The following is a 26,707-nucleotide window of genomic DNA, read 5'->3' on the forward strand; positions in this document are numbered from 1 at the left end:
ATCCATTATTAAATGAAAAACAAACAGCAATGCAGGACATTGTGCATAGGAAATTTTTTTTAAGCATACGCACATTCAGGAGTACAAAGACATATTTTTTCCTTGAAAGGATCCAGAAAAAAAAAAAAGTTAATAGTGGTTACCTTTGGGGAAAAGGGAGTTAGTGAGGGTCATTTTATACCTTTCAGTGTATTGTACATTTTTATGATGTGCACAAAGCATTACTACTCTTTAAAGATAAAATATTTTAAAATAAAGATTGAAAAACTGAGATAGAGGGAAACATAAAACAGAATAAGTGATGGGTGATCAATGTCAGAGAGAGGAAGCCCACCTCCCATGGGTGTGGCCCTTGCAAGCATCCTGCCCACAGGGTGATGGAGGGTCGGGCTGACAGAGTGGTGTGACTCCTGTTCTTGTATTATAATGGGGACAGGGCGAGGCATCTTCCCACTGGAAACCGCTGGACCCCGTGTCAGCCCTGCAGCTCCGGTGATATTTGCGGTTATGAGGTCTCCTTGGGCAACTACTACAGTTTCCCGTGGACGTCTGCTGCATTTCCCTCTGCCTGTTTGTCAGATCGCTCCCCTCCTTCTTCTTGGCAGCAGGTTCACCAGGAGGCCAGCGTGCCCTTCATCTAATTGCATGATTGGGCATAAACAGGAGAAATCCTTCGCTGGAGGGAGAGAGTGGCACGCAGCATCTGATTTCCCCTGTCAGCTGATGCGGATTTGTTGAGTCCCATCAAGGTCAAATGAGATTAGAAAGAAAATGCAGTGTGTCTGGTGTGCATTCCACCTAACTGTGTCACTTAGGTAAACAGGATGAACAAAGGAGAAATTTTACAGCAAATATTGAATGTCAGCTTTAAGATCCAAGGACAAGAAGCCAGGGCTTACATATGTTATACCTGGAGAGAAAGAAAATGTATTTGTTGGGGACATGTTGGGCCCTGCTGATTCTCTCATGCTCTGATTCTTTTTTCTTGTTGGTGCAGTTAAAAAGTGGTCCTCTGCCCCGACCAGTTTGGCTCAGTGGTTAGAGTGTTGGCCTGCAGACTGAAGGGTCTCGGTTTCTATTCCCATCAGGGGCACATACCTCGGTTGCAGGATAGATCCCCACCCGGGGCCAGTGCAGGGGAGAGGCAGGCAACCAATCGCTGTCTCTCTCTCACATCCATGTTTCTCTCTCTCTGCCTCTACCCCTCCCTTCCACTCTCTCTAAAAGTCAATGGGGGGAAATATCCTTGGGTGAGGATTAACAACAACAAAATCTAAAAATGATTGTTTTATGTCCTGATTTTCAGAGGCACTGAGCCCAGAATAAGTAAAATCGTGGAAATACCCCATCCTCTTTTATTATCCTTCTGAAGTGCTTATGAGAGGGTTAGAGCCACTTTCTAAAATAGCAGCTGTGGAAATGCTCGGGGGTGAGTCAATCTCTTAGGATGCGGAAGGACAAAGTCTCACCTTCGGCAGCGGTCACATCTCAGACATGGATGACTCGCCCAAGGCCACACCTCTGTGGATGAACCTACTGGGCTTCTACTAGGACTTTTGTTGGTCCTCCAAATCTGTCCTTTTCTTCCTGGCTCAGACCCAGCCTCTGCAGCGCTAGCAGACTTGATTATAAGGTTTTATTCACAGCAGCAAGGTCATTAAAAGTGGTCTCAGAACTTTGAGGGGAGATGGGGTTTCTGTTACATTCTGTGTATTGGGTCTAGCGTGCTGTGGGTGCCTAATACATGGCTTCCACAGCTATTATTTCAATCGACTATTTCTTGGCCCAGAGCTGGAGCTATTCTGAGTCCAGACTTTTAAACTAGGCAACCTCCATGTCCCTTCCCACACTAAATAACGGTGAGGCCAAAAAGCATTAACATATTTCATGACTCAAACCATCTGACTGTATATTATTGAAAAGATAAATCTAGATACTTGACCTGGAAGTTGAAATAAATAGGGAACCTGAGGGATGTTAAACTGCAATTTTAAGAAATTTCAACACTGAAGGGAATTCTCTTACAGTAAATACTTTAAGGACCCAAGACGCCATTCTTTCCCAGCATTTGGACAGGATCATTTCTGAACACCTGATATGCAGTAAGGAAATTCATTTTTCTCAGTAGCGAGGGGGCGATCCTTTGACCAAGAGCTGCGCAGTTTGTGTTTAACAGCATCTCGCAACTGCATGTAATGGAGAAATAAAACTGCAGTAATGACTTACACTGCCTTGCAGTTTTAAGGTGCTCTCACACTTTAGCACGTTTGATTGTCACAATAATCCTGCCAGCTTGCAGGGAAGAAGTGGTTACGAGCATCTTATTCATCTCTGTGAAGAGGGAAGAAATTCCAAGTCCTGGAGGGCTGAGTTGCCCAGGAATGGTCAACCCCATAGAGTGGGCAGGTTCAAGGGTGTTAACCTGGTTTCAGGCACAGGGAGGACTTTAACCAGGGGTGCACCCTGGGGACACTCAACCACATCTCTGGCCTCGGACTTTTAGGGTATTTCCCCATTTAAAAATCTATCATTCCACGTGGTGAGAAAGAGTTAACATACACATATACACCACATACACCAATGCAGCATAATTCTCCAATATTGAGAAGACAATTATCCAAAATATTTTTATCTTTCTATTATTCAGAAGGCCCATGGGAATCATGCAGAGACTCAGGGAGATTATTATTTTTAATACTCACCTGAGGGTATATTTTTCATTGATTCTAGAGAGAGAGGAAGGGAGAGAGAATAATCGATGTGTGAGATAAACACTGATTGGATGCCTCCCATAAGCACCCCAACCGGGGATCGAACCCACAACCTGAGTATGTGCCCTGACCGGGAATCGAACCTGCGACCTTCCAGTGCATAAGACAACGCTCCAACCAACTGAGTCACCCGGCCAGGGCAAGATTATTATTTTTCTAAGTAAACTGTCAGTACCTGACTATGTGGAAGTAATTGGCAGTTCATGGAGGTTCCAGTTAATAAAGTTTGGAGAAACAACCTTTTTCTGCTCCTTCAGGTCCCTTTTAGGAGAGCTGCTGCTCATCACGATCCGAGTCACGTGGTGGGTGTGCCTCTAGCTCTCTGTCACAGGAGGTGAGACGAACTTCTCCGAGGCTCAGCCCTGCAGAGGGCACAGGAAAGGCTCCCCGGGTGACCCTGATGAGTGTGGAGAACAAGCTTCCACCTCCAGCTTCCCCGAGGAGGGAGAGGCCAGAGAGCATGTTTCCAGTTCCAACAGGTCAAGCTGTATCTGCCTGACTCATCAGGTGGGGAGGCTTGCCCACACGCACGCACACACACAGCTCTCACACTCACACCTCCCAGGCTCACATGAACAAGGAGGGGACTCTTCATCCTGTTTCCATTTGGTCTCTTCAAAGACACTTCCAGGTCCATGCCTTTCAGCCCATCTTCAGTCCCCACCTCCTAGCCAAAGAGTGATTTGCACAGGCTGCTTCCTGCCCTTCTTACCCCATTCCTGGCCATGGCATAACGATGGTGTGCATGGTCCTCTGAAGAAATCCCCACCCCTGCAGCTGGGCTCACCTGACGGCCCGCCTGGTGCAGCAGGGACAGGCTTGACCACTGGTGCGGAATAGTCTCTCTGCAGCCCTAACCTAGATGGCCACTGCCTCGCGTGGCTTTGCAAAACATCCTCTGCAAGGCTTGGCTCTGGGAACGCCACAGACAGACAGACACACACACTCTGCCACACACAGACACCTACACCCTGTGCAGCGATGCCAGATGACAGAGCAGCCTTCTGATTCCAGAGAAGCATCTCTGAGCCGCGACCTGCTGTTTCCCTGGCAACCAAGGCCTCAAAATAAACAGGATTCTGCTCAGACGGGCCAGTAGTCCGTTCGGTGCAGCCATTTGCCCCTAGACAAACCACGCTAAAACAACACCCGGATGGTTGCTGCCACTGTCTGCTGTCTCGGCCTCCCTTCCCTGCTGGCCAATAGCTCCGCGTTCCTGGGCCTGCTGCTAGCTGTCCAGAGTGGGGAGCGCTTAGAGCTCTGTGTACGTTTCTGTGGGTGGTTGTCTAAAGGCAGGTCCCCTCTGCTGATAAACAAGGCCAGGAAGAGACCCAAAGGCTGACACCTCAGGTCCGCTCCCCCTCCCAACTGCCTCCCTGCCTCCCACACAGCCCCGTGGGCTGGTAGCCGGCTCTGTGGCATGGTGTCTGGAGGCGGACCAGCAACCCGGTGTGCATGCCACGGCCCGTTCCCTCTCCCCACACAGAACTGCGGGGAGAGAGAGGGAGAGAGAGAGAGGGAGAGAGAGAGCGAGCCGGCTTGAGCCTGCCAGGGAAGCACTGCAGCGCAGTGACAGTGACAAACACAGCAGAGGACGCCAGGCGGATTCCCTTCCCCTCGGAGGGAGAGAGGCACAGCCCTCAGCCTGCAAGCCCTCAGGTAAGAATCAGGCTTCTGTTCTGGGGAACAAGAACAGGTTATATCCAAATGTGAGGGTGTGAGTGTGCGTGTGTGTGTGTGTGTGTGTGTGTGTGTGCGCGCGCGCGTCCGAGTGCAAGTATAAGGCTCCATGGAGAGGGAAGATAAAAGGGGAAAATGAAGGCAGTACGATGTTTTAAGCAGATACCACTGCAAAGAGCATGCCTGCAGGTGAGCACCCAGGGGCTCCCCTCTGGCTGGGTGTAAACTGTGGTACAGACTGCTCTGGGGGGAGGGCCTGCCAATGGCACCGGCACATAAAACCAGCACTTGGAGTTCAGAGACTGTCAAAACGATCCTGCACCAGGCTGCCCCATTATCTCCATCCCCCCTGCTGCCAGGCCGGTGACTGGAGGGGGCGGAATGTTCTCATTTACTTAAAGTGCTGGATGCGGCCCTTGTGGTTGGCAGAGTCGAAAGCTGTGGCCTTAGCGAGTGGCTGGCATTCTCCTGGTGTGTCCCACTCACCCACTCGGGGAGCCTGGAAATTCAGCTGCCTCAGAAAGCTTGTCCACTGGGTGGGTGCCTTAGATTGTAATCAACCTGTTCCGATAAAAACTGGGCTGACATGTAGGATTACCTGCATGTGTTTCGATAGGGTGGCATTCTGAGGGCCCCACCGGGTCACCTGCATTACTTCTCACCTGGCCTTCTGATTTTCTGGGAAAATCACATCCTCATTTGAGATAGGCACTGGCAGAGAAGGAGCAGGAATGGCTAAGCCAGTGGGCACATTCTCTGGCACGTACGCCAAGCCACACCCACATCGCGATTACATGACCAAAGTATGCAAGGCTTCCAGACAGGAGCGCTCAAAAAATTCAGACCTCTGGGTGCTGGGGTGGGAATTCCAGGCATCTGACCAAGTACACATTTTTCGGAGACCCAAGAGGGCAGGCACCCCCCTGATCCCACCTCTCAGTCCAAGAGCTCTCTCTGTGCCCCAGCAGAACGCAAGCACGGTGCTTTTTCTCACTGTGTCTATCCACCCCCTGCTGTGTCTTCCTTTCTGCTTTGGTGACTAGCACTTTCCCTTCCCTTCGCTACAGGGATTGGATTGTTTATGAGTTCACTCCACAAACACCAGTGGGAGGACACGAGCGTCTGGGCAGAGGGCGAGCCAGGCTCTGCGTGGGGATGAGCCAGCCCGAGGGTGGCCAAGGGCTGAAAAGAAATGGGCTTTGCAGAGCAGTGTCTAGCGAAGGGCTGGCCAGCTGTTTACTGGGGCCATTAGTGTGAACAAGTGTGGATTTTGGTTCAGACTGTGATTCATAGTCACAAATTCCCTTTTCCTTTGTTTTCTTTGTGTTGGTCACTGAGGGCTTCCTAGGAAAGTCCCCTTCTGAGATTGTGTGTCTGAAGGCAAGATCACCAACCCTGCTGCTGAGGGCAGCTGGCGGGCTGCCCTTCTCCTGCAAGGCCTGCCTTTATTACCGGAGTAGATGGATTTGCAAATGAAGTACTTGATCAACGGCGAAGTTAACACACACAAAAAAAAAAAATGAAGGGAGAAAACACTGTGCTTCTTGTAAACTCCTAAATCTGGTGTGCACTTACCCATATGTGGCTTGCCTGGTTCAAAAAAAAAGGATTTAAGGAAGCAGAATTCAGTTAAGTGGTTTGAGTTTACGGCAGCACCAATCATGATGATCATATTTTCAGTGACGATGGTGGATGGACACCCATATGCTCCTTCTACGCCAGCAAAGGGACAGACGGACGTCTGATCCCAGGACAGAGTGTGTGCTGGTTCACTTTGCTGGCAAGCATTCTGCGGTCCCCGACTCAACTACTACAGCTCATGGAGCAGCCAGCCCTGTAGTGCTAGCTTCCGGATGAGGGGTCCTGCAGAGTGGAAGGTCCTCATCTAACAGGCATGCCTGGCAAAGGCAATATCCTCGGTTTAAGATATGGGAAAGATAATATTCAGTCGTTTCTGCCACAGACATACCCTGGTTTAGGTAAATTTAACACCTATACATGACATATAAATTGGACGGGAATGAATATCTTTTCCTCAAGAAAGGATCTGCTAATCAACAAATATTTATTTAGTACTGACAAGGTGTCCCAACTCAAGATGTGACAGCATCCAGCCCACTCAACCATAGAGAAGGGAGGGGACCTACCTGGGAGAACGAGCTGGGCTGGCAGAATGTCCAACTCAGGTGGGAAGTGAAGGTGTCCAAGATATAGGAGTAAGGACAAACACCGGGCCAGTGGCCTACAGGGAGAGAAGAGGGCGAGTGTGAATACTGATTATTTTGATTCCTAAATTTTATTATGTAAGAAAGGCAGCATAACATAGTGGCTGAGTGTGTAGATTTTGCAGCCAGATTCTCTGAGGTTCAAATTCAAATTCTGACTCTTATTAGTTTGGTGACCTCGTGCCTCAGTTTCCTCATCTGTAAAATGGGGTAATAAAATACCAACCTTGTTGTTGAAAGGACCAAATAAGTAATGCTCTTAGCACAATGCCTAGTTTATAGTGATTACTATGTATTTGTTATTATTGTTTATTGTTGTTATTACTAGAGGCCCGGTGCATGAAATTCATGCATAGGTAGGGTCCCTAGGCCCGGCCAGCGATCAGGGCCAATCTGGGCCTTCCAGGTGACGGCCAGGGCCTCCCTTCATTCTGCGCTGCTCCCTGGTGGTCAGCTCACATCATAGCAAGCGATCCGTCTACCAGTTGAACTCCCATGGGGATAATTTGCATATTAGGCTTTTATATATATAGATTATTAAAAGGTGAGCACTGAAAAGGCTGCCCACAGGTGGATTTGTTCCAAAGTCCAAAATGACACTCTGTGAGTGACCACTAGAGCCACATTTTGGGCAGCCTGGAGGTGCTGTGTGGAGATTTGCTGATTATCAGCGTTTCTTGAGCCTTTGCTTTGTGCCAAGCACTGTGCTTGACTTTACGTGTATGACCTCACCGAATTCTCATAACAACCCTATGAAATAGGGGTGTTGTAGCTGCAGGAATTAAGGCTTGTTGGGCTGGACCATTTGCCTAAGGTCACACAGTTACCAAGTGGCAGAGCCACACCTCACACCAGGCTGTGTTCCTAACCGGTATGCCATCTGTGTTCTGGGGGAATCACTGGAGGTGTCTTAAGAGGTAGGTGGAGTTTGGTGACAAGAATTCAATAGCAGATGATATTTGAAGATCTAGAAGGTAGGCCAGGATTTGAAGCCCTGCCTAGAGGTATAGGATTTGAAGCCCTACCTAGAGGTACAGGGCAGAATCGCCGCCACCTTGAGGACCTACAGTCTTTGGGACCAGGTCTTCAGGAACAAGACATGAATGCAGGCAAGGTGGCCTCAGGTCCTCCTGAACCAGACAGTGATGGTGTCCAAGAAGAGAGGAAATGGTACCTAACAAGAAACAGAGGCACAGAGGGTGCTGGGCCAGGGCTCCTTATCCCTCAGGCCTAAGGTAGGAGGTCATCTTGAGCTAAGCCTGAGGTCAAGACTGGATGACTCCAGTTATGGAGGGAGGAGAAATAGACAACCCAGAACTTAGTGTCTGGGTGCAGTGAAGTTTACACTGATGTAAATGACTTGACTTGCCAATGCAATCCCTCAAAGTAGAACATTCAAAATGTGATTTACAGAAATTTGTTTTATGCATAATTGCTCAAGACCACTTCTCTGACTCCATCAGAAAGGCGTTCCCACCTTGCACTAGGGCTGTGTAGATGTGGGGGTTTCTAGTGGACAAGACTCACCTTTGCCCCTCTAGGACCTGTGGTCCAGTCTGGGGGTTTTCAAGCTTCCATGTGCATAAGAATTATAGGGAAGCTTGCTTAAAAATTAGGTTTCTGGGTCCTGCCATAGAAGTCTTAATTCAGCTGGGTTCCCGAGGGACCCAGGGTTCTGCATTTCCTGAGTAGGGGGAGTGTCTCTGATGCTTTGGCCCACAGACCACCATTGTGGACGCCCAGGTCTGACAGTTGTTCTGGTTCCTTTGTCTTCATTACTGTTAATGAGAACACAGAGTCGTGTGGCCTGAATACATAGCAGTTTAGCCTCTTTGTTGTCATCACTTTTTCCTGAATTACCACTTTTCTTGGACTAGACCTCTACTTATAATAATAACAGTGACAGCACACCTACTGCATACTGCGTTATCATGTACCTGGCACAGCACTAAGCCCTTCACATATGCTATCCTCTCATTCCATCTTCACAACCATCCCATGAGTGAGGTGCTGTTATTATCCACATTTTACACGGGAGGGGAAAGGTCTGACTGCTAGTGACTGGCGGATTGGGAATATGAACTCAGGACTGGCAGATGACCAAGGCACAGGTGTGCAGCCCCTAGACTAGTCTCTGAGAGTAGTTTTTGTTCTTTGTCCAGTCAACTCTTCTTTCTCACTTGTGGGTGTTTCTCTGGTTCACATTCCTAACTTGTTCACCCTGGTTCCCAGACGCCCATGCAATTTCTTCAGAAGATGACGTGTCCCTGTGCTTTCCTACTTTTACTTCATTCAGGAAGTCAAAAAGGATTGGGGCAATGGGCAGTGGAAGGTAGGTATTAGGAGTTGAATGGTGTCCCCCCTCAAATTCATGTTAAAGCCCTAACCCCGCAGTATTTCCAAACGTGACCTTATTTGGAGATAAGAGGTAATCAAGTTTACATGGGGCCATTAGGGATGCCCGGTGTCTGTTTGAAAAGGGGAAATTGGGACACAGAGACACACATAGAGGGAAGATGACGTGAAAAGATGCAGGAAGAAGGTGGATCTCTGGTACTTGTTATGGCAGCCCCAGAAAACTACTACAGGAGGAACCTGGGTTCTCTCTCTAGTCCCTCACTTGGGGCGATGAAGTTGAAGGCCAATGCATTATGCCAAATTGTGGCAACTTTTCTTTTTCTTTAACTTTCAGTGCTTTTCTGTTGGCTTAAACAATGTTCTTTGGAGCTACAGGTAGGCCCAAGGCCTAGGAAGGAAGAAGGAATGAATAGAAAGGATGAAGAGGAAGGAAGGAAGGGCAAGTAAAGAAAAAAAAGGAGGCAGGAGGAGGAAGAGGAGAGAGAGTGGGGTCTGGGATACTTGAGGGCCATTAATGACCACTTCAGGTTCATTCAGCTCTTTTGTGGGCACCTCCTACATGCCAGGGAGCATGCTAAACTCTGGGCTGCAACAGAGACTGGAACTGTTAGTCCCAATCTAATGAAAGTTTGAGACCAGATGGGGTCGCCAACATCAATCACACAGTAACTCTCCTGAGTGGTCCATAGTAGCATATGCAGAAGGCCCGACCCAGTCAGGGGGTCTGAAAAGCTTTGGAGAGGAGGGGTGCGATCTGGAGGGTCAGGAGGCATCAACTGGGTGAGGGCATACTGTTTCAGGGGGAGGGACGAGCACGTGCAAAGGTTACATGGTGTGAGGAAGTGTGTCATCCCCAAGGAAGCAGGTGTGTGCGTGTGTGCATGTGTGTGTGTGTGTGTGTGGGGGGGGTAGTCAGAGCTCTAGGGGCAGGCGAGGGCCAGACCATGGCAGCTACAGCCCCCAGGACACCATGATCTGCTTAGTTATATTATTCATGCTGAGAGATGAATAACTTATTTCCAAAGAGGCCTCCTGGCAGCTTTCTCACCTTCTTGAAAATAACCTCTTCTCCAAAGTGTGGCTGATGTACATCAAAGGCAAAGAAGTGATGCCGAGAACCCAGCAGGGAGTCATTGATGTAGGGTGTTCCGGCCCTCGCACCCATGGAGGCAGACAGAGGGCTCGCCTCCGCCCCCCTCATCAGTCTGATGGGAATAGCAGAGGCAGTTGGCATTGATTAATCAATGTGTGCAAAGTGCTGCACCGATACCTCTGGGGACATAAAGAGCTTCTAGAAAATGAGGCTCTTCTTGTCCTTCCTCAGAACTTCCATCAGAATTTAGAAACTGGCAACTGGGGGAAAGCTGAGAATATTCCAGAATCACTCCCTGGAGTCTACACAGCAGGAGAACACCTCCCTGGTTGGGAGTCACAGGCGGAGTGGGCGCAGGTTTCCTGGCCTGCAGCGATAGGGCAGTGTCCACAGGAGCCAGCGTTCCTCCTAAACGCCTCCATCCGAGGGTTTTTGTGTGTGTTTGTTTCTTGATGTTCGAGGTGATAATGGAGATGCAGGTCGGCTTCAGAATACTTCTTCCCAAGGATAAAATCTCCACTAGGTTGGCCAACAAAACTTGGTGCCCTTCTCCCAAGTCGGTCCTGGATGTCGTTGCTGAGGGCTCAGGAAGCAGCAGCCAAGTTTGGAAAGAGAGCTGACAGGGGAGACCAGAAATTCTCCTGACAGTTCCAATTCTGACCCATCTCCCATTACCCTGTCATGATTTCAGAGTGACGGTCTGTGGGATGTATTGGCAGGACAGCATAGAACTGAGAGCATGGGCCCTGGGGGAAGACTGGGTTCGAATTCTGGCACTCAATAGCTCCACAGCCCTGGCCAAGCTACAAAGCCTCTCCATTTCTAGAAAATAGAGATAATATGGCACATGTATCCTAGGGTTGTTGACAGGAACAATAGGATACAGGTGTGAGTTGATACAGGGGAAGTCTATAACGCATGTCAGTGTCATGTCATCAGTGTTAGATGTTGCTATCCCACAGGGTTGGTTTAAGAATTTAGTGAGATAAGACATGTAAAGCACCCACAATGTTTTAGTACACAATGCATAGCGCATAGTATTTTATCAATAAAGTAGTAATTATCATGACTACTGTCAAGCTTTGGAGTCTGGCTAAGGTTGTTTGGAAGCCTCCATATGAATGCATTTAAAACAACAACAACAAAAACACACATAAAAAAAGATCCTGAGACATGAAGGTCACCCACTGCCCTGCTGTTCCTTGTTAGTCTTTTTTGTTCCAAGGGACAATGACCAGCCTGTGCTTTTCCAGCACTTAAAATCCTCATGTCAGGAACCTCGAACTAGCAAAACAGCAAAAGCTCCTTAAAGAGTTGAAGCGCCGAGCAGACACAGGCTCCTTGTGCAGCAGCTTTAAACTGCCGGCGTTTCCAACCACCAAGGAAAGCAGCGTGAACTTCAGCAGGCTTCTCTTACTGGGCTCACAAAAAGGCTTGGGACTCCCAGCCACCCATCCAGTGGGATGGGTGCAGCTCTTCAGGCTCTCACCCCGGCCCTAGCCCTGGGCTTTGAGTTAAATCATTTGAAAACGGACTGCCGGGATGAAAGGGATGGCCGGCTGTGGATTGTGGAAATTGCACCGACATTTAGCATGTGGGCTGCACCGTGCTCCGCCCGTCCCGAGTGAGCTTGGGTAAGGAACTGGTCCTCTGGCGCTTTGGTTCCCTTCTCTAGGGAGAGTGGAGAGCGCCTTTCCAGGGGTGGTTGTAGAGGTTCCCTAGAGGTGGTGTGAAGGCTCCAGCTGTCTCTCTCAAGGTACTTGTTTATTTCCTTCCCTCCCTTTGTGGCCCTCCTGACCGTCACATAGCTGCGGGTGTGGGGAGAACCTGGTGGTGACCACTGGTTTAGAGGCTGTGAATATTCCCTGCACCAGGTGACCATGAGCAGATCCCCTGGCTTCTAGAGCGGCACAGAGAGCTGCGTGGGCAGGGGTCCCTGTCACAGTCTGGAGAGGGGGTGCTGGCAGCCTCACACTCAGCTCTGCCCCTCCCTGCACCACCAGGGTCAGGCTCAGAAATGGGTTGTCAGCCTGCTGCTCGCCTGTCTCGCCAGACCTCTTACCAAGTAAAGTCTGAAGGTCTCCGGTTAAGGAGGTGGACCTCTTCCCGACCCATCTGACCCTTCCCAGAGCCCTCCCCACCTCCCACTGAGGCCTGAGGGTTAAGCACACAGCTGGTTCTGGGTGGGTCCGAGTACAGGCAGCGCGAGTGGGGGAGAGCGTTTCCAAGGCGATGTCCGAGTTGTTTCTGGTGACCCATTGACCCTCCCCTCCCCTCCCCGCGTTGCACTGCCCCAGAACCGAGCCAAGCCCTTGGAAGGCGGCTACACCTTGGGATGTCTGGCTGGGGCTCCACTGTGGTGGGAGGTTTGGATCCCACGCTGGGATGGACCCTGGGGAAGGTCAGGGCAGGCTGAGCCAAATCAGGCCGCGTCACCTCTGTTACCTCCAGGCCTCTCCCTCTTCTTCTGATGGCATGGCAGTCAGATGTCGGTGTAGAGGCCCCTGTTTTAGGAATTGTAAAGAACACCTTTTAAAAAAACAACACGACAACCTCTAAGCACATCTGACATTTGTCAATCGCAGCCCCAAGTCAGTACGCTCCCCCTGGTCAGGTTCCTTTCCCTTCCTGGCCAGTCCCACATCCTGCTGGGCCTGCGTTGGCCGCTCATGTTTCTCATTATCTCTCTCCCATCCTCTTTAAAGGCTTCCCACTCCAGCCAGGGTTTTATTTTTAAACTTGCACAGTAATGCTAGGGCTGAGCGGGACACACTGCCCACACTCACGGGAAACTGGGCAGCCTGGAAAAGCAGCCCCCTTTTCGGAGACTGCTTTCCTTCCTCCCTCTTTTCCTTTCATGTTTATTGGGCACCTTCTCCTTGAGGGGCCCTGCCCTGAGAATTCAAAAACACAGGACAGATATGGTCCTTGCCCTAGAGGAGCTTACATTCTACTGGGGCAGTGGAGAGGGGGCAAAGTGCGCACACACACACACACACACACACACACACACACACACACACTAAGCCAACAAGTAAATAAGTAGAAATTGTGATAAGATCTAGTCTATAAAGGTAACAAACTAGGCATTGGAACAAGAGAAGCTGTTAGAAATAGGTGGAGAGAGAGAGCCTCTCTAAGGTGACGCAGACTGAAGACCAGGATAATGAGGGGCGCCCTGCCTGCAGAGAGGAGGGGTGCAGATGATCTTCGTGGAGGGAAGAACATGTGACAATGCCCTGAAGTGGACATGAGTGTATGTCCTGGAATCCAACAGAAGGCCAGGATACCTCAAGCAGAGTGGGCAAGGCTGGGGGAAGGGGGGTCAAGATGGGGGTGAAGAGGTGTGCAAAGAGTTTGGAATGTGTTCTGAGTGCAGTGAAAAGGCATTGGGGGATTAGAATCTGGAGGGGACATGCCAGGATTGACATGTGAAGACCCTCATTTGGTCTCGGGCAGAGGGTTGACTCTAAGAGGGCAGGAGGATGGCAGAGACATGAGTTAGGAGACCTGGGAGTCATGCAGAAAGGAGGTGATGGCGGCGGAGGCTGGAGGAAGCAACGAGAAACAGGCTGGCTCTCTCAGGAATTAGCCTGCTACTAGACATTCTCCTTCCAAAGAGCTCATAGCACAGTATCTCACGCTTATAAACAGAATAGAACACTCCGGCCCAGAGTTATAGCGTTGGCCAGGATAAGCAATAGAGTGGAGCTATCCTATTGCCTGGAACTAGTCATGTTTATTAGGTTTCCAAACACAATTAAGATCTTTATCCAATGTTGGTTCCCCTGGTTTTCTAAAGGTGCATAAACACTCCAGTCTCTCTTTGAACCATGGCAGCTCTCTTTGTCCTTTATGGCTTTGGCTGGAGTATGAGGCCAAATGGCTGTGACTGAGTGATCTCACCTACGTGCAAAACTCACAGGTGACTGTATGTGCCTGAATGACCTGAAGTGGTCCCTGCTCTCCAAGAGAAATACAACTGTGCTATTGCTCTTCTGAAGGAAGGAGATGGAACATGAACTAATCCAGCAATGCAGCCATTCTACATAGAGTAATAACAATAACAACAACAACAACAACAATAATAATAATAGCAGCTAATATTGTTGTGTACTTTGAGGCACTTTACTTGAAGTAATTCATTTAATCCTCAACAAAGCTGATAAGGTAGGCACCACTCTTAATCCTTTTTACTGATGTCAGAGCTGAGGCTGAGAGGGAAGTCAATGGCATCAGTGGTGAAAGAGGCAGAGTCAGTTGGCCTCCACTGGAGCGACGCCTCACTATGTACCGGCTCGGCTGCTGTCTGCTTTCATCACTACTGTGTTTTTAAACCTGCACAGATAAGACCTGAAGGAGACCATCCAACATGTAATGACATTGTTGAGTTAATGAGTATGTGTTACTTAAAAATTATTTTACATACTTAAGTAATATTTCATTATAGGAAATGTAAGCAATGATGAAAATAAAATTGAAGAAATTTTTAAAAATGAAAATTTATCCATCAGCCAGAGATAATCGTTGTTAAAATGTTGGTAATATTGATGCCTTTCCAGTTATTCCTCTTGTGTTTTTTATGTCTGTCTGTCTGTCTACCTCCCTATCTATGCATATGTGCGTGTATACAAAAAAGTGGAATCATACTGTATTTATAGACTTTAACTTACTTCCTCACTTAGCACTATGTCATGGGTGGGCTCCATGCCTCTAAAAATTCTTCTAAGATAGAAATTTTAATGGTGGCAGCACATTCCTCTATAATGTATTTAATAAGTTCTCTGTTATTGGATATTCAGTTTGTAGTCACTATCTATAATAATAAAAGCATAATATACTAATTAGACCAGAAGTCCTTCCGAATGACCTTCCAGATGAAGCTGGGGCTGGGAGGGAAGCCAGGGTCTCGGGTGCCAGAGGGAAGCTGATGCTGGCACCCAGGGGAAGGAAGGCCTACTCTTGCATGAATTTCGTGCATCAGGCCTCTAGTTATTAATAATGCTGCATTGAATATTCTCAAATCATTTATGCATAGCTTTATCACTATGAAAGACAAAAGAACATTAAACAATATACTGAAATACAAAAAGGAGAAAGACACTTAATTTTAGGGTTCTCTTGGGTAGGCCAACTAGCATGTTTCTTGCATGTATCCTTCAGTATCACTTACATCTTAAGAGATGTCATTTAGAGTACTTCCCATTTTCCCAGGTCCTTGTCATTACTCACCTTTCAAATATATTTTTGGTGCAATTCTACCACAATGCAAGTGAGTTAAGAAAAATCCCAGTTGTGGCTAAAATACGGGTCCTGAAGTTATACAACTGGGTTTAAATTCCAATCCTACCTCTAAGCAGTGTGTGGCCCCAGGCAAGTTCATTTTTTGGAGCCTCCGTTTCCCCATGTGTAAATGGCACACATCTCAGAGGATGTAAGGAGGTAAAAACCTTACAGCTCTCCTGAGTACCTGCCCAGCACGGAACAGATGCTCAGAAACACTGATGACTATTGTTATGAAGGTGAAGGGAGATTTCCTCACAAGCACAGTGCTTTGGACAACTCCCTCCCAACCTACACTGCGAGGTCTAAGGGAAATGAATTTAAAAATCACTCAACATATGCTCTGGCTATATTACCTTTGTGTGTCTGTGTGTGTTGAAGTCTAAAGTGTTAAAAAGAAAACCAATTAAGTCTTTTTTCCCTTTCTTGCCAAGAACCAGGTTTGTTGGAGTAGAGAGACTATATTTAAATTCTGTTGTTCACAGCTGCATAAGCAATGTAGCCTTCCTTTCCATTTAGCCAGCTGTGTTTTATAACTGTCTACCCTAAAATAAAAACAAAGCAGGCAAAGAAAGCAGGACTGTCTGCATCAATTCTGAATTGCTCTCAGTTTTATATAACAAAGTAAAAAATATATAACCCCGAAAACAGAGACCACAGGAGGAACTAATCTGACTCATGTAGCATACGCCGTTTGTTAACACAGATTCCCTACTGGCACATAGTGGGGTGCTCATTGAACCATGTTGACTACATCTCTTGAATGTATGTTTTCCTTACAAACAGCAGGCTGGTGAGAAATAAATCAGTATATTCATTTAATCTCAATACTGTTGGGGCCTGTTCAGAGGGTCAGAAAAATATGATAGATGATTAAGAGAACAGATGCTCTTTGAGTTTGTAAGTTGAGTGTTGGGAAACTTTTTCCTCCTAATTCATGGCTCTTGAAATATGTGTATGATCTTAGTGGAATTGTGTAGGGATTTCTCTAAACTGCCATCATGGGGAACCTATATGAGAAAGTACTTCTGACGGCCAGGCCAGGTTTTTCCATTTCTGTCTAACTATGGAAAATGCTCAGAAAAATCTGAGTATATGTGTACAGTGTATAAAAATGGCTCTAAAAATCATAGATAACACATCATGGTAAGGCAATCCAGCATTGGCACCTGTGAATGCCAGGTGGCATGCTAAGTGCTCTACTGGAGTTGCTTCGTTGCATCCTTATGCCCTACATGTGGGGTGGGCACTGCCCCTGGCTTCATTATATAGGTGGAGTCGTTGAAGCTCAGAGAGGTGAACTGACTTTCTGGACTTATGTCTAGGAAGTATGACGTCAGAGCCCACGCTTTGGACCACAACTCCCCCTTTATTTCCTTACTGTGTCTTGTCAGGTCCCTAGTGCTGAAAGTCCTCAATAGGGGTGGCTCAGTGGAGTAATGGGGACAGTGAAGCCCAGAGCAGGCTCCTCAAGGTCATATGCAAATCGCAATTGCTGAGAGGTGGGCCGCTTGTTTCCTTACACATAATAACTAGGAAACAGAGGCACTTTTCAAAAGAAAGCTAAACATTTCAGACTGAGTCAGTGGTAAAGGATTAGATGAAGGCTAGTTGAATCCAGATTAATGTAATCTGATTTGATCTGGGTGGTGACGTGCCTCATGCACACAGCCCAGTCGGACCAGGAGTCCAAAGCAGAAAACTTTCCTTTCGCACACAGCCACTGCCTCTGCCTGCGCCTGCGAGGAGCTAGTTAATGAGGGGAACACCCTCTCTCCGCCTCACTGGACTGGACCCATTGGTTTCCTTAAGGAAGGAAAGTGGTGCGGAGCCCAGGCCCTCCCCGTGGGCCTGCCCTGCTCTGCTCCAGACAGACCTGCCTTTGTGAGCTCAGGTGGGCAGGACCTCTGTGGCATCCCAAGGAGGTAGAAGAGAGCCAGAGGGGAGAACTGAGATGGGAAGGTTGGCAAAGGGAAAGGGCTGGTTTTCCAGAGGGCTGTACCCAGGCAACCACCACCAGGCCAGCCAGGGTGCTTCCTTCATTCCTTTCTGGGCATGAACGAGGCAAGAGCTATGCCCAGAGAGCCTGTAGGAGTGATGGCCAGGTTCCAAAGCCTGACAGCATCAGGCACTCTGACCTTCCAGAGACCCCCCAGAACACACCTGTACTACAGAACATTTGGTAGTGGGAGAATGTCCACCCCTGCCATCTGATTGCTTCTCCCCAGTGACTCAGGAGGGGCAAGGAAGGGTGGCTTTTTCTTTCTTAATTTCTTCACTTGGCTGGAGTTTGGCTTGTCTTGCGATCACGTAGATATCTTTATATGCCACCTTGTCCTCCATACCCTGGCTTAAATTCCCCAGGTTATTTTCTGAATAGGTCAGAAGATATACAGACAGGCAGATGGACAGACCGATAATTAAGTAAATGTGGGGGATCTTGTCTAACATGCCATGCTTTCTACCCTGATGCAACGGTGCCACGCTGTTGCTGCTTTTCATGAAACCTTACACCACCCCATCTAGCACTTTGCATCCTGTCCTTGAGACTTTTAAGTGAGCAGAAAGGAGTTCTGAGAAGCTGAGAGTTTTTGGCACGTTCCTTCGGCCATGAGCGTCACTCTGTTGTGTTACACATCCAGCGACAAGTCCTATTTCCACATCCTCCCCAAGGGACAAGGCCCAGATGCTGCTCCTGATCCAAGCCTGTGACACCAGACCTTGAAGGTGAGCCAGCAAAGTTACTGATGAAAGTCTGGGTTGGGCTGACACTGGGCTTGATGTGGCAAGGCAGGACAGTTATGAAAGGTAGGTTGCAGAAGGGGGTCTCACCTCAGAAAAGAAAGGTTTGCCAGAGAGCCAACCTGGGGAAAAGTCGGGAGTTCCATCTTCGGTGCGATTAGCGCTCAAGGATGGTCTTGGCAGAGCCCGTTTACCCAGGAGACTCTGCAGTTTCCCCAAGCAAAGCCTGTCGCCTGTCTGCTGTGCTTGCCAAGGAAGGCTGGGCAATGCTCTCAGGACCACGGAGAGCTTTTGGAGGGAAAGACCAAGGGGAACCTGAAGAATGGCGAGGCTGTGGGTGTGTGAGTCGTTAATGTGTCAAACAGAAAGCTGAATTGATTTTGACACACAGACTTATTAGGCAGAGGTAAGAGGCTTTGAGAAAAACATGCCATTTGCATTTGGGTCACTTGTGTGTACAGGGGACTCCAGCAAGAACAGAGGCAGAGGGCTGGGGGGAGCGATCAAGGGCACCAGAGGAGACAGGAAGATGAAGGGACAGAGAAAAGCCTTGTTGGGGGAGGTCTCGGGACATTCGTTGCTTGAGAAAACCCCAGCCAGGGTTTGTGGTGGCCTTTTCCAGGGGCAGCAGCCAACCTTCTTTCCAAGGCAAATAGTTCCTGAAGGAAAGTGTCCAGAGTCCTGAGGAGGAGAGTGCTGGGCAGATGGAAAGCTAGCTCAGAAAGGAGGGTGGCAGGGAAGAGGTGGGGAGGAGAGGGGTTCAAGGGGAGGCGGGGGAGGCTGCAGTCCTAGACACCAATGAGCTCAGGAGGGCTGATTTGGGTTCTCAGGTCCCTCCCCATTGAGAGTCAGAGGTGGATATTTTATAGTGGGGCTCCTGGGGTGCCTCGGGAATAATAGTACCCCTCTTTAGGAAATGCCATCTTGTTATGTAATCTTATTGTTTATTTGTATCATCTTCATTTAATGTTTATACAATGCAGCACCATGCTAAGTAAGCAAGTTACATAACTTTATCTCATTTATCTTCACAATAACCCTATGAGTGAAGGTAACCTTGTTATCCCCCTGTGGAGGGGAGGAAAATGATGTTCTAAGAGAAAAACATGCCTTGCCTAGCTCAGGTCTCATGACAGGTAGTAGCTGAGTCAAGACTTGCCCTCAGTGGGGTTGACTCCAGGGCCCAGGCTCCTGTCCCCCAGAGAAAAGGCCCAACCAGCCTAAAGAGCAGAAGGAAACCCCAGACATGAGCCAGGAATCTAGCACAGGAAACACAACCACACAACACCTCAACCGCCACTTACTGGATGTCTACTTCCATATTTTATCAAATCTAAGACACCATACCTTATAAGATATGTAAGATACACCATTATTTTATGTGCCACTAAGGAAAAAAAATGCTGCACGTCCTGGTTTTAGAGCTGTTAAAATACCAAAAGGAAACTGCCTCGGAGGCTTGGTGAAATATTTTAAGTGCTATTCTGTGCCAAGAGGTCTGCCTCGACAATCTCATTTCCTCCCAACATCAGCCATTTCTCAACACCCCTGCGATACAGATGAGGACACAGGGCTCAGAGCAGCACAGCCTGTGCCCCAGGTCAATGAGACAGAGCTAGAGAGTTGCGAGCCTGGATCTGTCCTCGCAACCTCCTGCACCGAAATTCCTGTCCTTAACACATTGCCGTTGAAAGGGATGGGAGGACACCTTTGTCATTTGTTCCTTTTGGTGGACAGCCTGCTGGGCCAAGCAGAAACACAATGGAGGCACCTGACTCCAGAGAAAACAACCTTGCCTTGTTCCTCTTCACAGCCTCATCTGCGACTGGGTTCACTCGGAGTCTCAAGCTCCCCCTGAACTCTGGGGATGCATCTTCAGGTTACAAGTTCAGGATGATCTTTTCAGCTCTGCCCATCCACTTCCTAATTCATAAGCTTCTTCTGACCCATTTCTACCCTTTTCCAAACTGTAGTTGGTGATTTGTGCCAGATTTTGTAACATCATCCTTGACCCTGAACTTTCTTCTCCCACATCTTCCTTGCCTCCTCCCATGTCTTAACTCTTTGGCTCCACCCTGGCTTGTTTAAGAACCATCTTTGTGTATTAATCACTTCCCAGTCCTATTTCACTCTTCTTCCTCATTAAAGTTCTTCTAGCATCCTTGCTGGTTAAAATAAAAGTAAGGGGAAAACAAGGAGCTTGTATGTGTGGAAAAAGCCAACTGGACAAGTTTTCTTGCTTTAATTTTTAACCTCAATATCTCCATCATCCACTGTGTGCTCTGTATCTGCAAGCTGGCCCCTTAGTTTCCAACTTATGTCATCATCGTGTATCCCCTCGCCCTCTGTCTTGACTTCTTGGCTGTCCTTCCCATAGTTTTCCATTGTGAAGAAGGCAGTTGTATTTAACAAAATCTTCCCCATCTCTTGGAAACACCCTTGCTCCCTCCCCTCCCAGCCACTGAGTCACTCTTTCCCTTCGCGTCTCTTCTCAAAGGCTTCCCGGCACTGGAGATGAAGGATGGGACTTGGCACTTTCCTTTCCCAATATTACTCCCCACTTCAATAAGAAATTAAAATCACAGCTTGGAAATGCCTCTAAAAAGGCAAAATTATTCTATTGGGACACGCCCACTCTCTTCCCCCCACCCCCCCATGACCCCTTCTTCTCACTCCTCTTCTATCCTTCACAATCTCTCTTCTTTTTCTTTGCATGACTGTCTCAATTCAGCCTAACTTCCCACCAAGTCCCACTAAGGGGAACTTTAACAAAATTCACACTTTCAGTATCTGTAAACCCTTATTGGATGTTTCTTTTCAGTGTTTGATCAAAGTGCTAACCAGCTCAGTATAGTTTTCTTTGCTCTAAGTTCCCCCAGGGCAGATATGTCTGCTTCACTCATTCACTCCTTACACAGCAAGGCTGTTGTCATAAATATATGATCTGTGAATGAATGATTAGCAGGCACTGATGGGCTTTTGTGTCCATTTGGGATGGGAGCTCCATGAAGACACTCATTCAACAAATATTTACTGAGACCCTACTGTGTGCCAGCGCTTGGTTAAGCATGACAGATAGAATAATAAAAAAAACAAAAATTCAAGCTCTCTTAGAGCTTACTTTCTCCTACAAAATGACTGTGTAAAAAAAAAATTATTAAATTGATGTCTAGCCACCTAGTCTTGGATGCTAAATATGTTGGAGAAAATCTTGAAATGACTAAAAATTGAATTCATATTTGTCCTAGAAGCTCTAAGAAACTGGGAAGAAGAGTTGGTTAGAGAATGAGATGAGAACATGTTTTAAGAGCTTTATTGAGATATAATGTACATATCATACAATTCACCCATTTAAAGTGTGTAATTCAATGGCCTTTAATATATTCACAGAGTTGTACAAATATTGCCACTATCTGTTTTCAGGACATTTTCATCACACTAAAAAACCCCACACCCTCTAAGCCAGCGGTTCTCAACCTGTGGGTCGCGAACAATGAAAATACATCCTGCATATCAGATATTTACATGACGATTCATAACAGTAGCAAAATTATAGTTATGAAGTAGCAACGAAAATAATTTTATGGTTGTCACCACAACATGAGGAACTGTATTAAAGGGTCACAGCATTAGGAAGGTTGAGAATCACTGCAAGCAGTCATATCTCATTCCCTTCTCTCCCAGCCCCTGGCAACCACTAATTTACTTTCTGTCTCTATGGATTTGCCTATTCTGGATGCTTTATATAAATGAATCATACAATATATACTATTTTGTGACCAGCTTCGTTTACTTAGCATAATGTTTTCAAGGTTCATCCATGCTGTAGCATGTTCTTAGTAGTCCATTCCTGTTTATAGCTGAGTAATATTCCATTGTATGGATATATCACATTTTGTTTATGTATTGATGGACATTAATGTTCATAGCAACAGTATTCACATTTTTGTATGATATGTTTTCATTGTTCTAGAGCAGCCGTGGGCAAACTACGGCCCGCGGGCCGGATCCGGCCTGTTTGAAATGAATAAAACTAAAAAAAAAAAAGACCGTACCCTTTTATGTAATGATGTTTACTTTGAATTTATATTAGTTCACACAAACACTCCATCCATGCTTTTGTTCTGGCCCTCCGGTCCAGTTTAAGAACCCATTGTGGCCCTCGAGTCAAAAAGTTTGCCCACCCCTGTTCTAGAGTCTAGCCATAAGAGTCAGTTTGTTGGGTCATATGTAACTCTATGAATAATCATTTGAGGAACTCCTAAAATATTTTCCAAAGTGGCTTCACCAATTTTACATTACCACCAGCAATTCCAGGACTCTGATTTCCCTACATCCTTGCCAACACTTGTTATTATCCAGCTTTTGATTATAGCCATCCTGGTGGATGTGAAATGATATCTCACAGTTGATCTGCATTTTCCTGATGGATAATGATGCTAAACATCTTTCCATGTACAGATGACCACACCCGTATTATGCCTTATTCCCAGCCAGTGCCCGCATATCATGGACGCTCAGTAACCACTGTTGAATGAACATAACCAAGAATGAAGCCGAGAAACGTGCCCGGAAGGACATTGGTTCTATTGGCTATGACAGGCCTGGAAAGGGAATGGCTGTATGAGGGAGAACATTTTGCAAATATAAAGCAATGTATTTTGATCCCTTCCACTCTATCCAGCTGCCTTTAAACCATGTTCCATTTGGAGCCTCCCTTCCTAGAGGCTGGGCCAGGAGGCCTGTTGCCTGGAGCCGGAAAAGGAAGGGGAACATAGAATAAAGAGAGAGGACAGTTGGCTCAACCGCCCAGATTTGCGGAGACATTTGCGAAATTGCTTGAGCTCCCCTTTAGCATAGTGAGGGCGACTCTGGCAGACAGACCGTGCAGTTTCTACCACTGTATGGGGGCATTTGAGGGCAGGGCAGCTGGCCCTGCAACATGGGGAGTCCCAGAGCGTTGAGAGGGTGGATGGGTGTGATCTGGTGGCAGGTGGGTGTAGTTTGCACTCAGGGGTTCCTGCTGTTCCTGTGTGATGCGGATGCTGAGACAAGAGCCAGAGGCCAGGGGCAGACCTGGGTGGGGAGGCAGAGACCCAGCGGGGCCCACAGCCAGCAAATGCTGGTCAGCCAAGGAGCCGCCCTTGGCCCTGACCAAGCCATGAGAGACCAGGACCTCAACTTGAGCCATGAAGGCTGTGGTGGGAAGTCAAAGGGCTCCACACTAAGACCTTGGTCCCCAGAGGCCTCTGAGTGAGGGTCTCGACTCCTCCAGGGAGAGGCTGAGTTACCCCACTGCTCTTACAGCGAGATGATACTCAGAAGAGGGGCCGGGAGAGAGGTCGTAGATGGAGGGATCTCAGGGGCAGAGCAGGACTTAACAGGCTTTTTAAATTCTTGCACTGGATAAAACTGAAGCTGTTTCTCAACTACCGAGCAGGTGAGGTCTTGTGAGGAAGCCCAGATTACAGGCAAGCGAAGAGGAACTGCAGTCACGTTGTGTGAGAAAGCCGGTGGTTCACCACTGGGCCTGTTTGGGCTGGTTAACACAGCAGTGAACTAGCCCAACACAGGGCAGTGGGAGCAGGGACATGGTCGGAACCTGACCTCAGCCTGAGAGTGTGGCTGGTCTGTGTCCAATTCTAGGGCCTGCTATGGAGCCAGGGAGCATCTGGGCAAGAGAATCTCTCTTCTTTAATCAGTAAAACAGCTCAAAGTGCATTCCTTTGTCACCTTTGGCTATGATTTTTAAAAATATATTTTTATTGATTTCAGAGAGGAAGGGAGAGGGACAGAGAGAGATAGAAACATCAATGATGAGAGAGAATCATTGATCGGCTGCCTCCTACACATCCCCCACCTGGGAACAAGCCTGCAACCTGGGCATGTGACCTGACCGGGAATCAAACCATGACCTCCTGGTTCATAGGTGGATGCTCAACCACTGAGCCAAGCAGGCAGGGCTGGCTATGATTTTTTAAGAAGCGTCTGGAGGCATTTGGGTGGGCCAGGCTAGAGAAACATCACTCCTCTAACAGTGGCACCACCTGGTTTTGGAGCCCTTACTTTGTTTTAGGTGCTGTACTGACTCTTACATGTGCCAATGAATTCTCCAACAACCATTTGCTGTTAGTCATATTTCATAGACAAGGAATCAAGGGCTTGGTGAGGCTTCCAGCATCTTCTGTGGGTAAGTGGTTAGAAGTATGTGGACATGTGATCTAGCTGCTGAGGCTGTGCTCGAGGCACTGTGTACGCCGCCTCTTACTTCTCCTGCCTAAAACTTCCCCGCGGAATCGAAGCAAGAGCTGGCTAGGAGCTTTTATTGAAGAAAAATTATTAAAGGTTATTGTTCTGTATTTGTAAAAAAAAACAAACTCTCCCATTTCACAATAATAAGGATGGTTAAATAGAAACATGACATGTAACCAAAGTAGGAAACCCGAGTGAGAACTCTGCATAGCCAGTCTTCCCCAGGCACAAGCCAGCGCCAGTAAATTCAAGGCCTCAGCTTTGCTAGTTATGCAATTGTTTCCAAAGATATTGTAGTCAGCTCAGCCCAAAGCATATGTGCTTCCACTCATCCATTTGCCAACCCACCTCTCTACCCATTCATCCACCCATCCATCCACTCATCCACCCATCCATCTACTCATCCATCCATCCATCTACCCATCCATCCACTAATCCATCCATCCATCATCCATCCATCCATCTATCCATCCATTTAGTTTTTCATTTCATAATTATTGAGCTTGCCACATACCAGGCACTAGGGACCCAAATAAATCAGGCGGTTCTTTCCTTTGAGAAGTTCATACTTGGGGCAGAAGCATCCCCTTAGTACAGTATATACGGGTACTAAACATTGGTTCAGCATGCATGCAGTGAGAGTAGATAGGGAAGGGGAGTGGAGAGAGTTCAGCATGAGAAGGAGGCAATGAACTACCCCAGATCTCTCTGCACCTCTCTTCTTAAATGTCTCAACTTAAATGTTGCCTCTTCAAGGCATCTTACCTGACCATTTATTCTAAAGTTGGCTTTACTTTTTATTCCCTCTCTTGGCTCCTTGACCCTGTATTTGTCTTTCTTTGTCCTTTAATTCAGTGGTGTTGTCTGTAAAGTGCCAGGTACAATGCGGTTCCATTAGGACAGGGACCACAACTTTTTTCACAAAAATATCTCCAAGGCCTGACATAGGGTGGGCGCCCCGTTTGTTGACTGAATGAATGAAGGTTTGTACTTTGGCCTGCAGGCAGTGACGAATAATGAAGGATGTTCGAGCAAGAAAGGGACATGATCAGATTGGTGGTTTGGGAGGACAATGCTGGAGATGTTGTGGATGAGGTGAGGAGAAGAAGCTACACAGAGAAAAATTAGAAGCACTTGGCTGGGATAGGGGTCAAGATTCTGTTGGCCTGACCCAAGACATTGATGGTAGGTAGGGAAGGAAAGAAATAAAAATGTAAGGAATATTTAGGTTGAATCATTAGGAGATGCCCGTGGGCAGTGAAGGAAAGGGAATATGACTAAGGTCAGTTGTTTGGGATACTCTGTAACCACCGTCCTGTCATTAATTAAGGCAGAGGCAATTTGGGATTTGGGAGACATGGGTAGAATCTGAGGTAGACAAGGGCACCAGGGAGAGAAAGAGAGTGCACACACTGCTGAGAGGACAGGCTCTGAGGGATGCTGGACTGCAAAGGGTGGCTAAAGGGAAAGAAGCCGGGACAGGATGCCACGCAAGGGCAGTTAAAGAGACAGAAGACCCAGAAGCCAGTACTACTGTTGAAACCAGATAGAGGAGAACAGCCTAGAATGGGATTAAATGCAGGAAAGTCCATGAGGGAGGGGTGTGGAGACCCCGGTTCAGGCTGCAGCATCTCCAGCCATGAGGAAGGTGGGTGCAATGGGCCAGATATTCTGGTGGTTAAAGAGAAGCCAGACAGCGGGAGTTCTAGGCAAAATCTCCCAAATGGTAAATGTCAAATCAATTAAGAACAACCACAACCAGTGGTGGCTCCAGCAAACCAGATAGCCTCCGGCCACATCTGGCTCCCGGGTCATATGTTTACAACCCTGGTTTTGTCAGAGAACATTGCCTAGCTTTTCTAAGGAGAGTTTTGGTGGAAGGAGTATGACATACAATTTTTAGAATCAGTTAAGGGATAATTCATGCATATTATTCTAGAGCTTCTTTCCCCCCACTCGTCTGTGTACATATACATCTAGCTCTTTTTCATGGCTGCCCAGTATTTGCTTGGCTGCAGCATTCACTTTCTCATTTCATTACTGATGCCACATGGCTTCCAGGTTGTTGTTCTTGCACACAGTGCTGCAGTGAACTACATTCATTGATCTCTGGGCACTGGTGAGTCCTTCCACAGGACCAGTTCTTAACACCAGACCTGCCAGTCACAGATCTGCACACAGTGTGCTGTTTTCTCAAAGGACTTGTTGAAGTTGCTCTTCCCTCGAGCCTGGAATGAAAAATGCAGGGAAGATGTATGTGTAAGGAAGCTTGTAAATGGAAAAGAAAGCTTTAAAGGATCTCC

The 26,707-nt window shown here is 47.6% G+C and overlaps 1 protein-coding gene across 3 annotated transcripts in view; it reads left to right on the forward strand.

Annotated features, from left to right (window-relative positions):
• Nucleotides 1–26,707, forward strand: part of FGF1 (fibroblast growth factor 1) — a 90,737-nt gene that overhangs the window by 5,985 nt on the left and 58,045 nt on the right. The window contains exon 1 of one of the 3 annotated variants that reach the window (XM_036314357.1): nucleotides 4,203–4,430. The exons of the other annotated variants lie outside the window; for them this stretch is intronic. The gene's annotated coding sequence lies outside the window, so the exon portion shown is untranslated. Of the gene's footprint in view, nucleotides 1–4,202; nucleotides 4,431–26,707 lie in introns of those variants that run through there. 3 annotated transcript variants of the gene reach the window in all.

This window comes from Myotis myotis, unplaced genomic scaffold, assembly GCF_014108235.1.
Source record: "Myotis myotis isolate mMyoMyo1 unplaced genomic scaffold, mMyoMyo1.p scaffold_m19_p_6, whole genome shotgun sequence".
Taxonomy (NCBI): Eukaryota; Metazoa; Chordata; class Mammalia; order Chiroptera; family Vespertilionidae; genus Myotis; species Myotis myotis.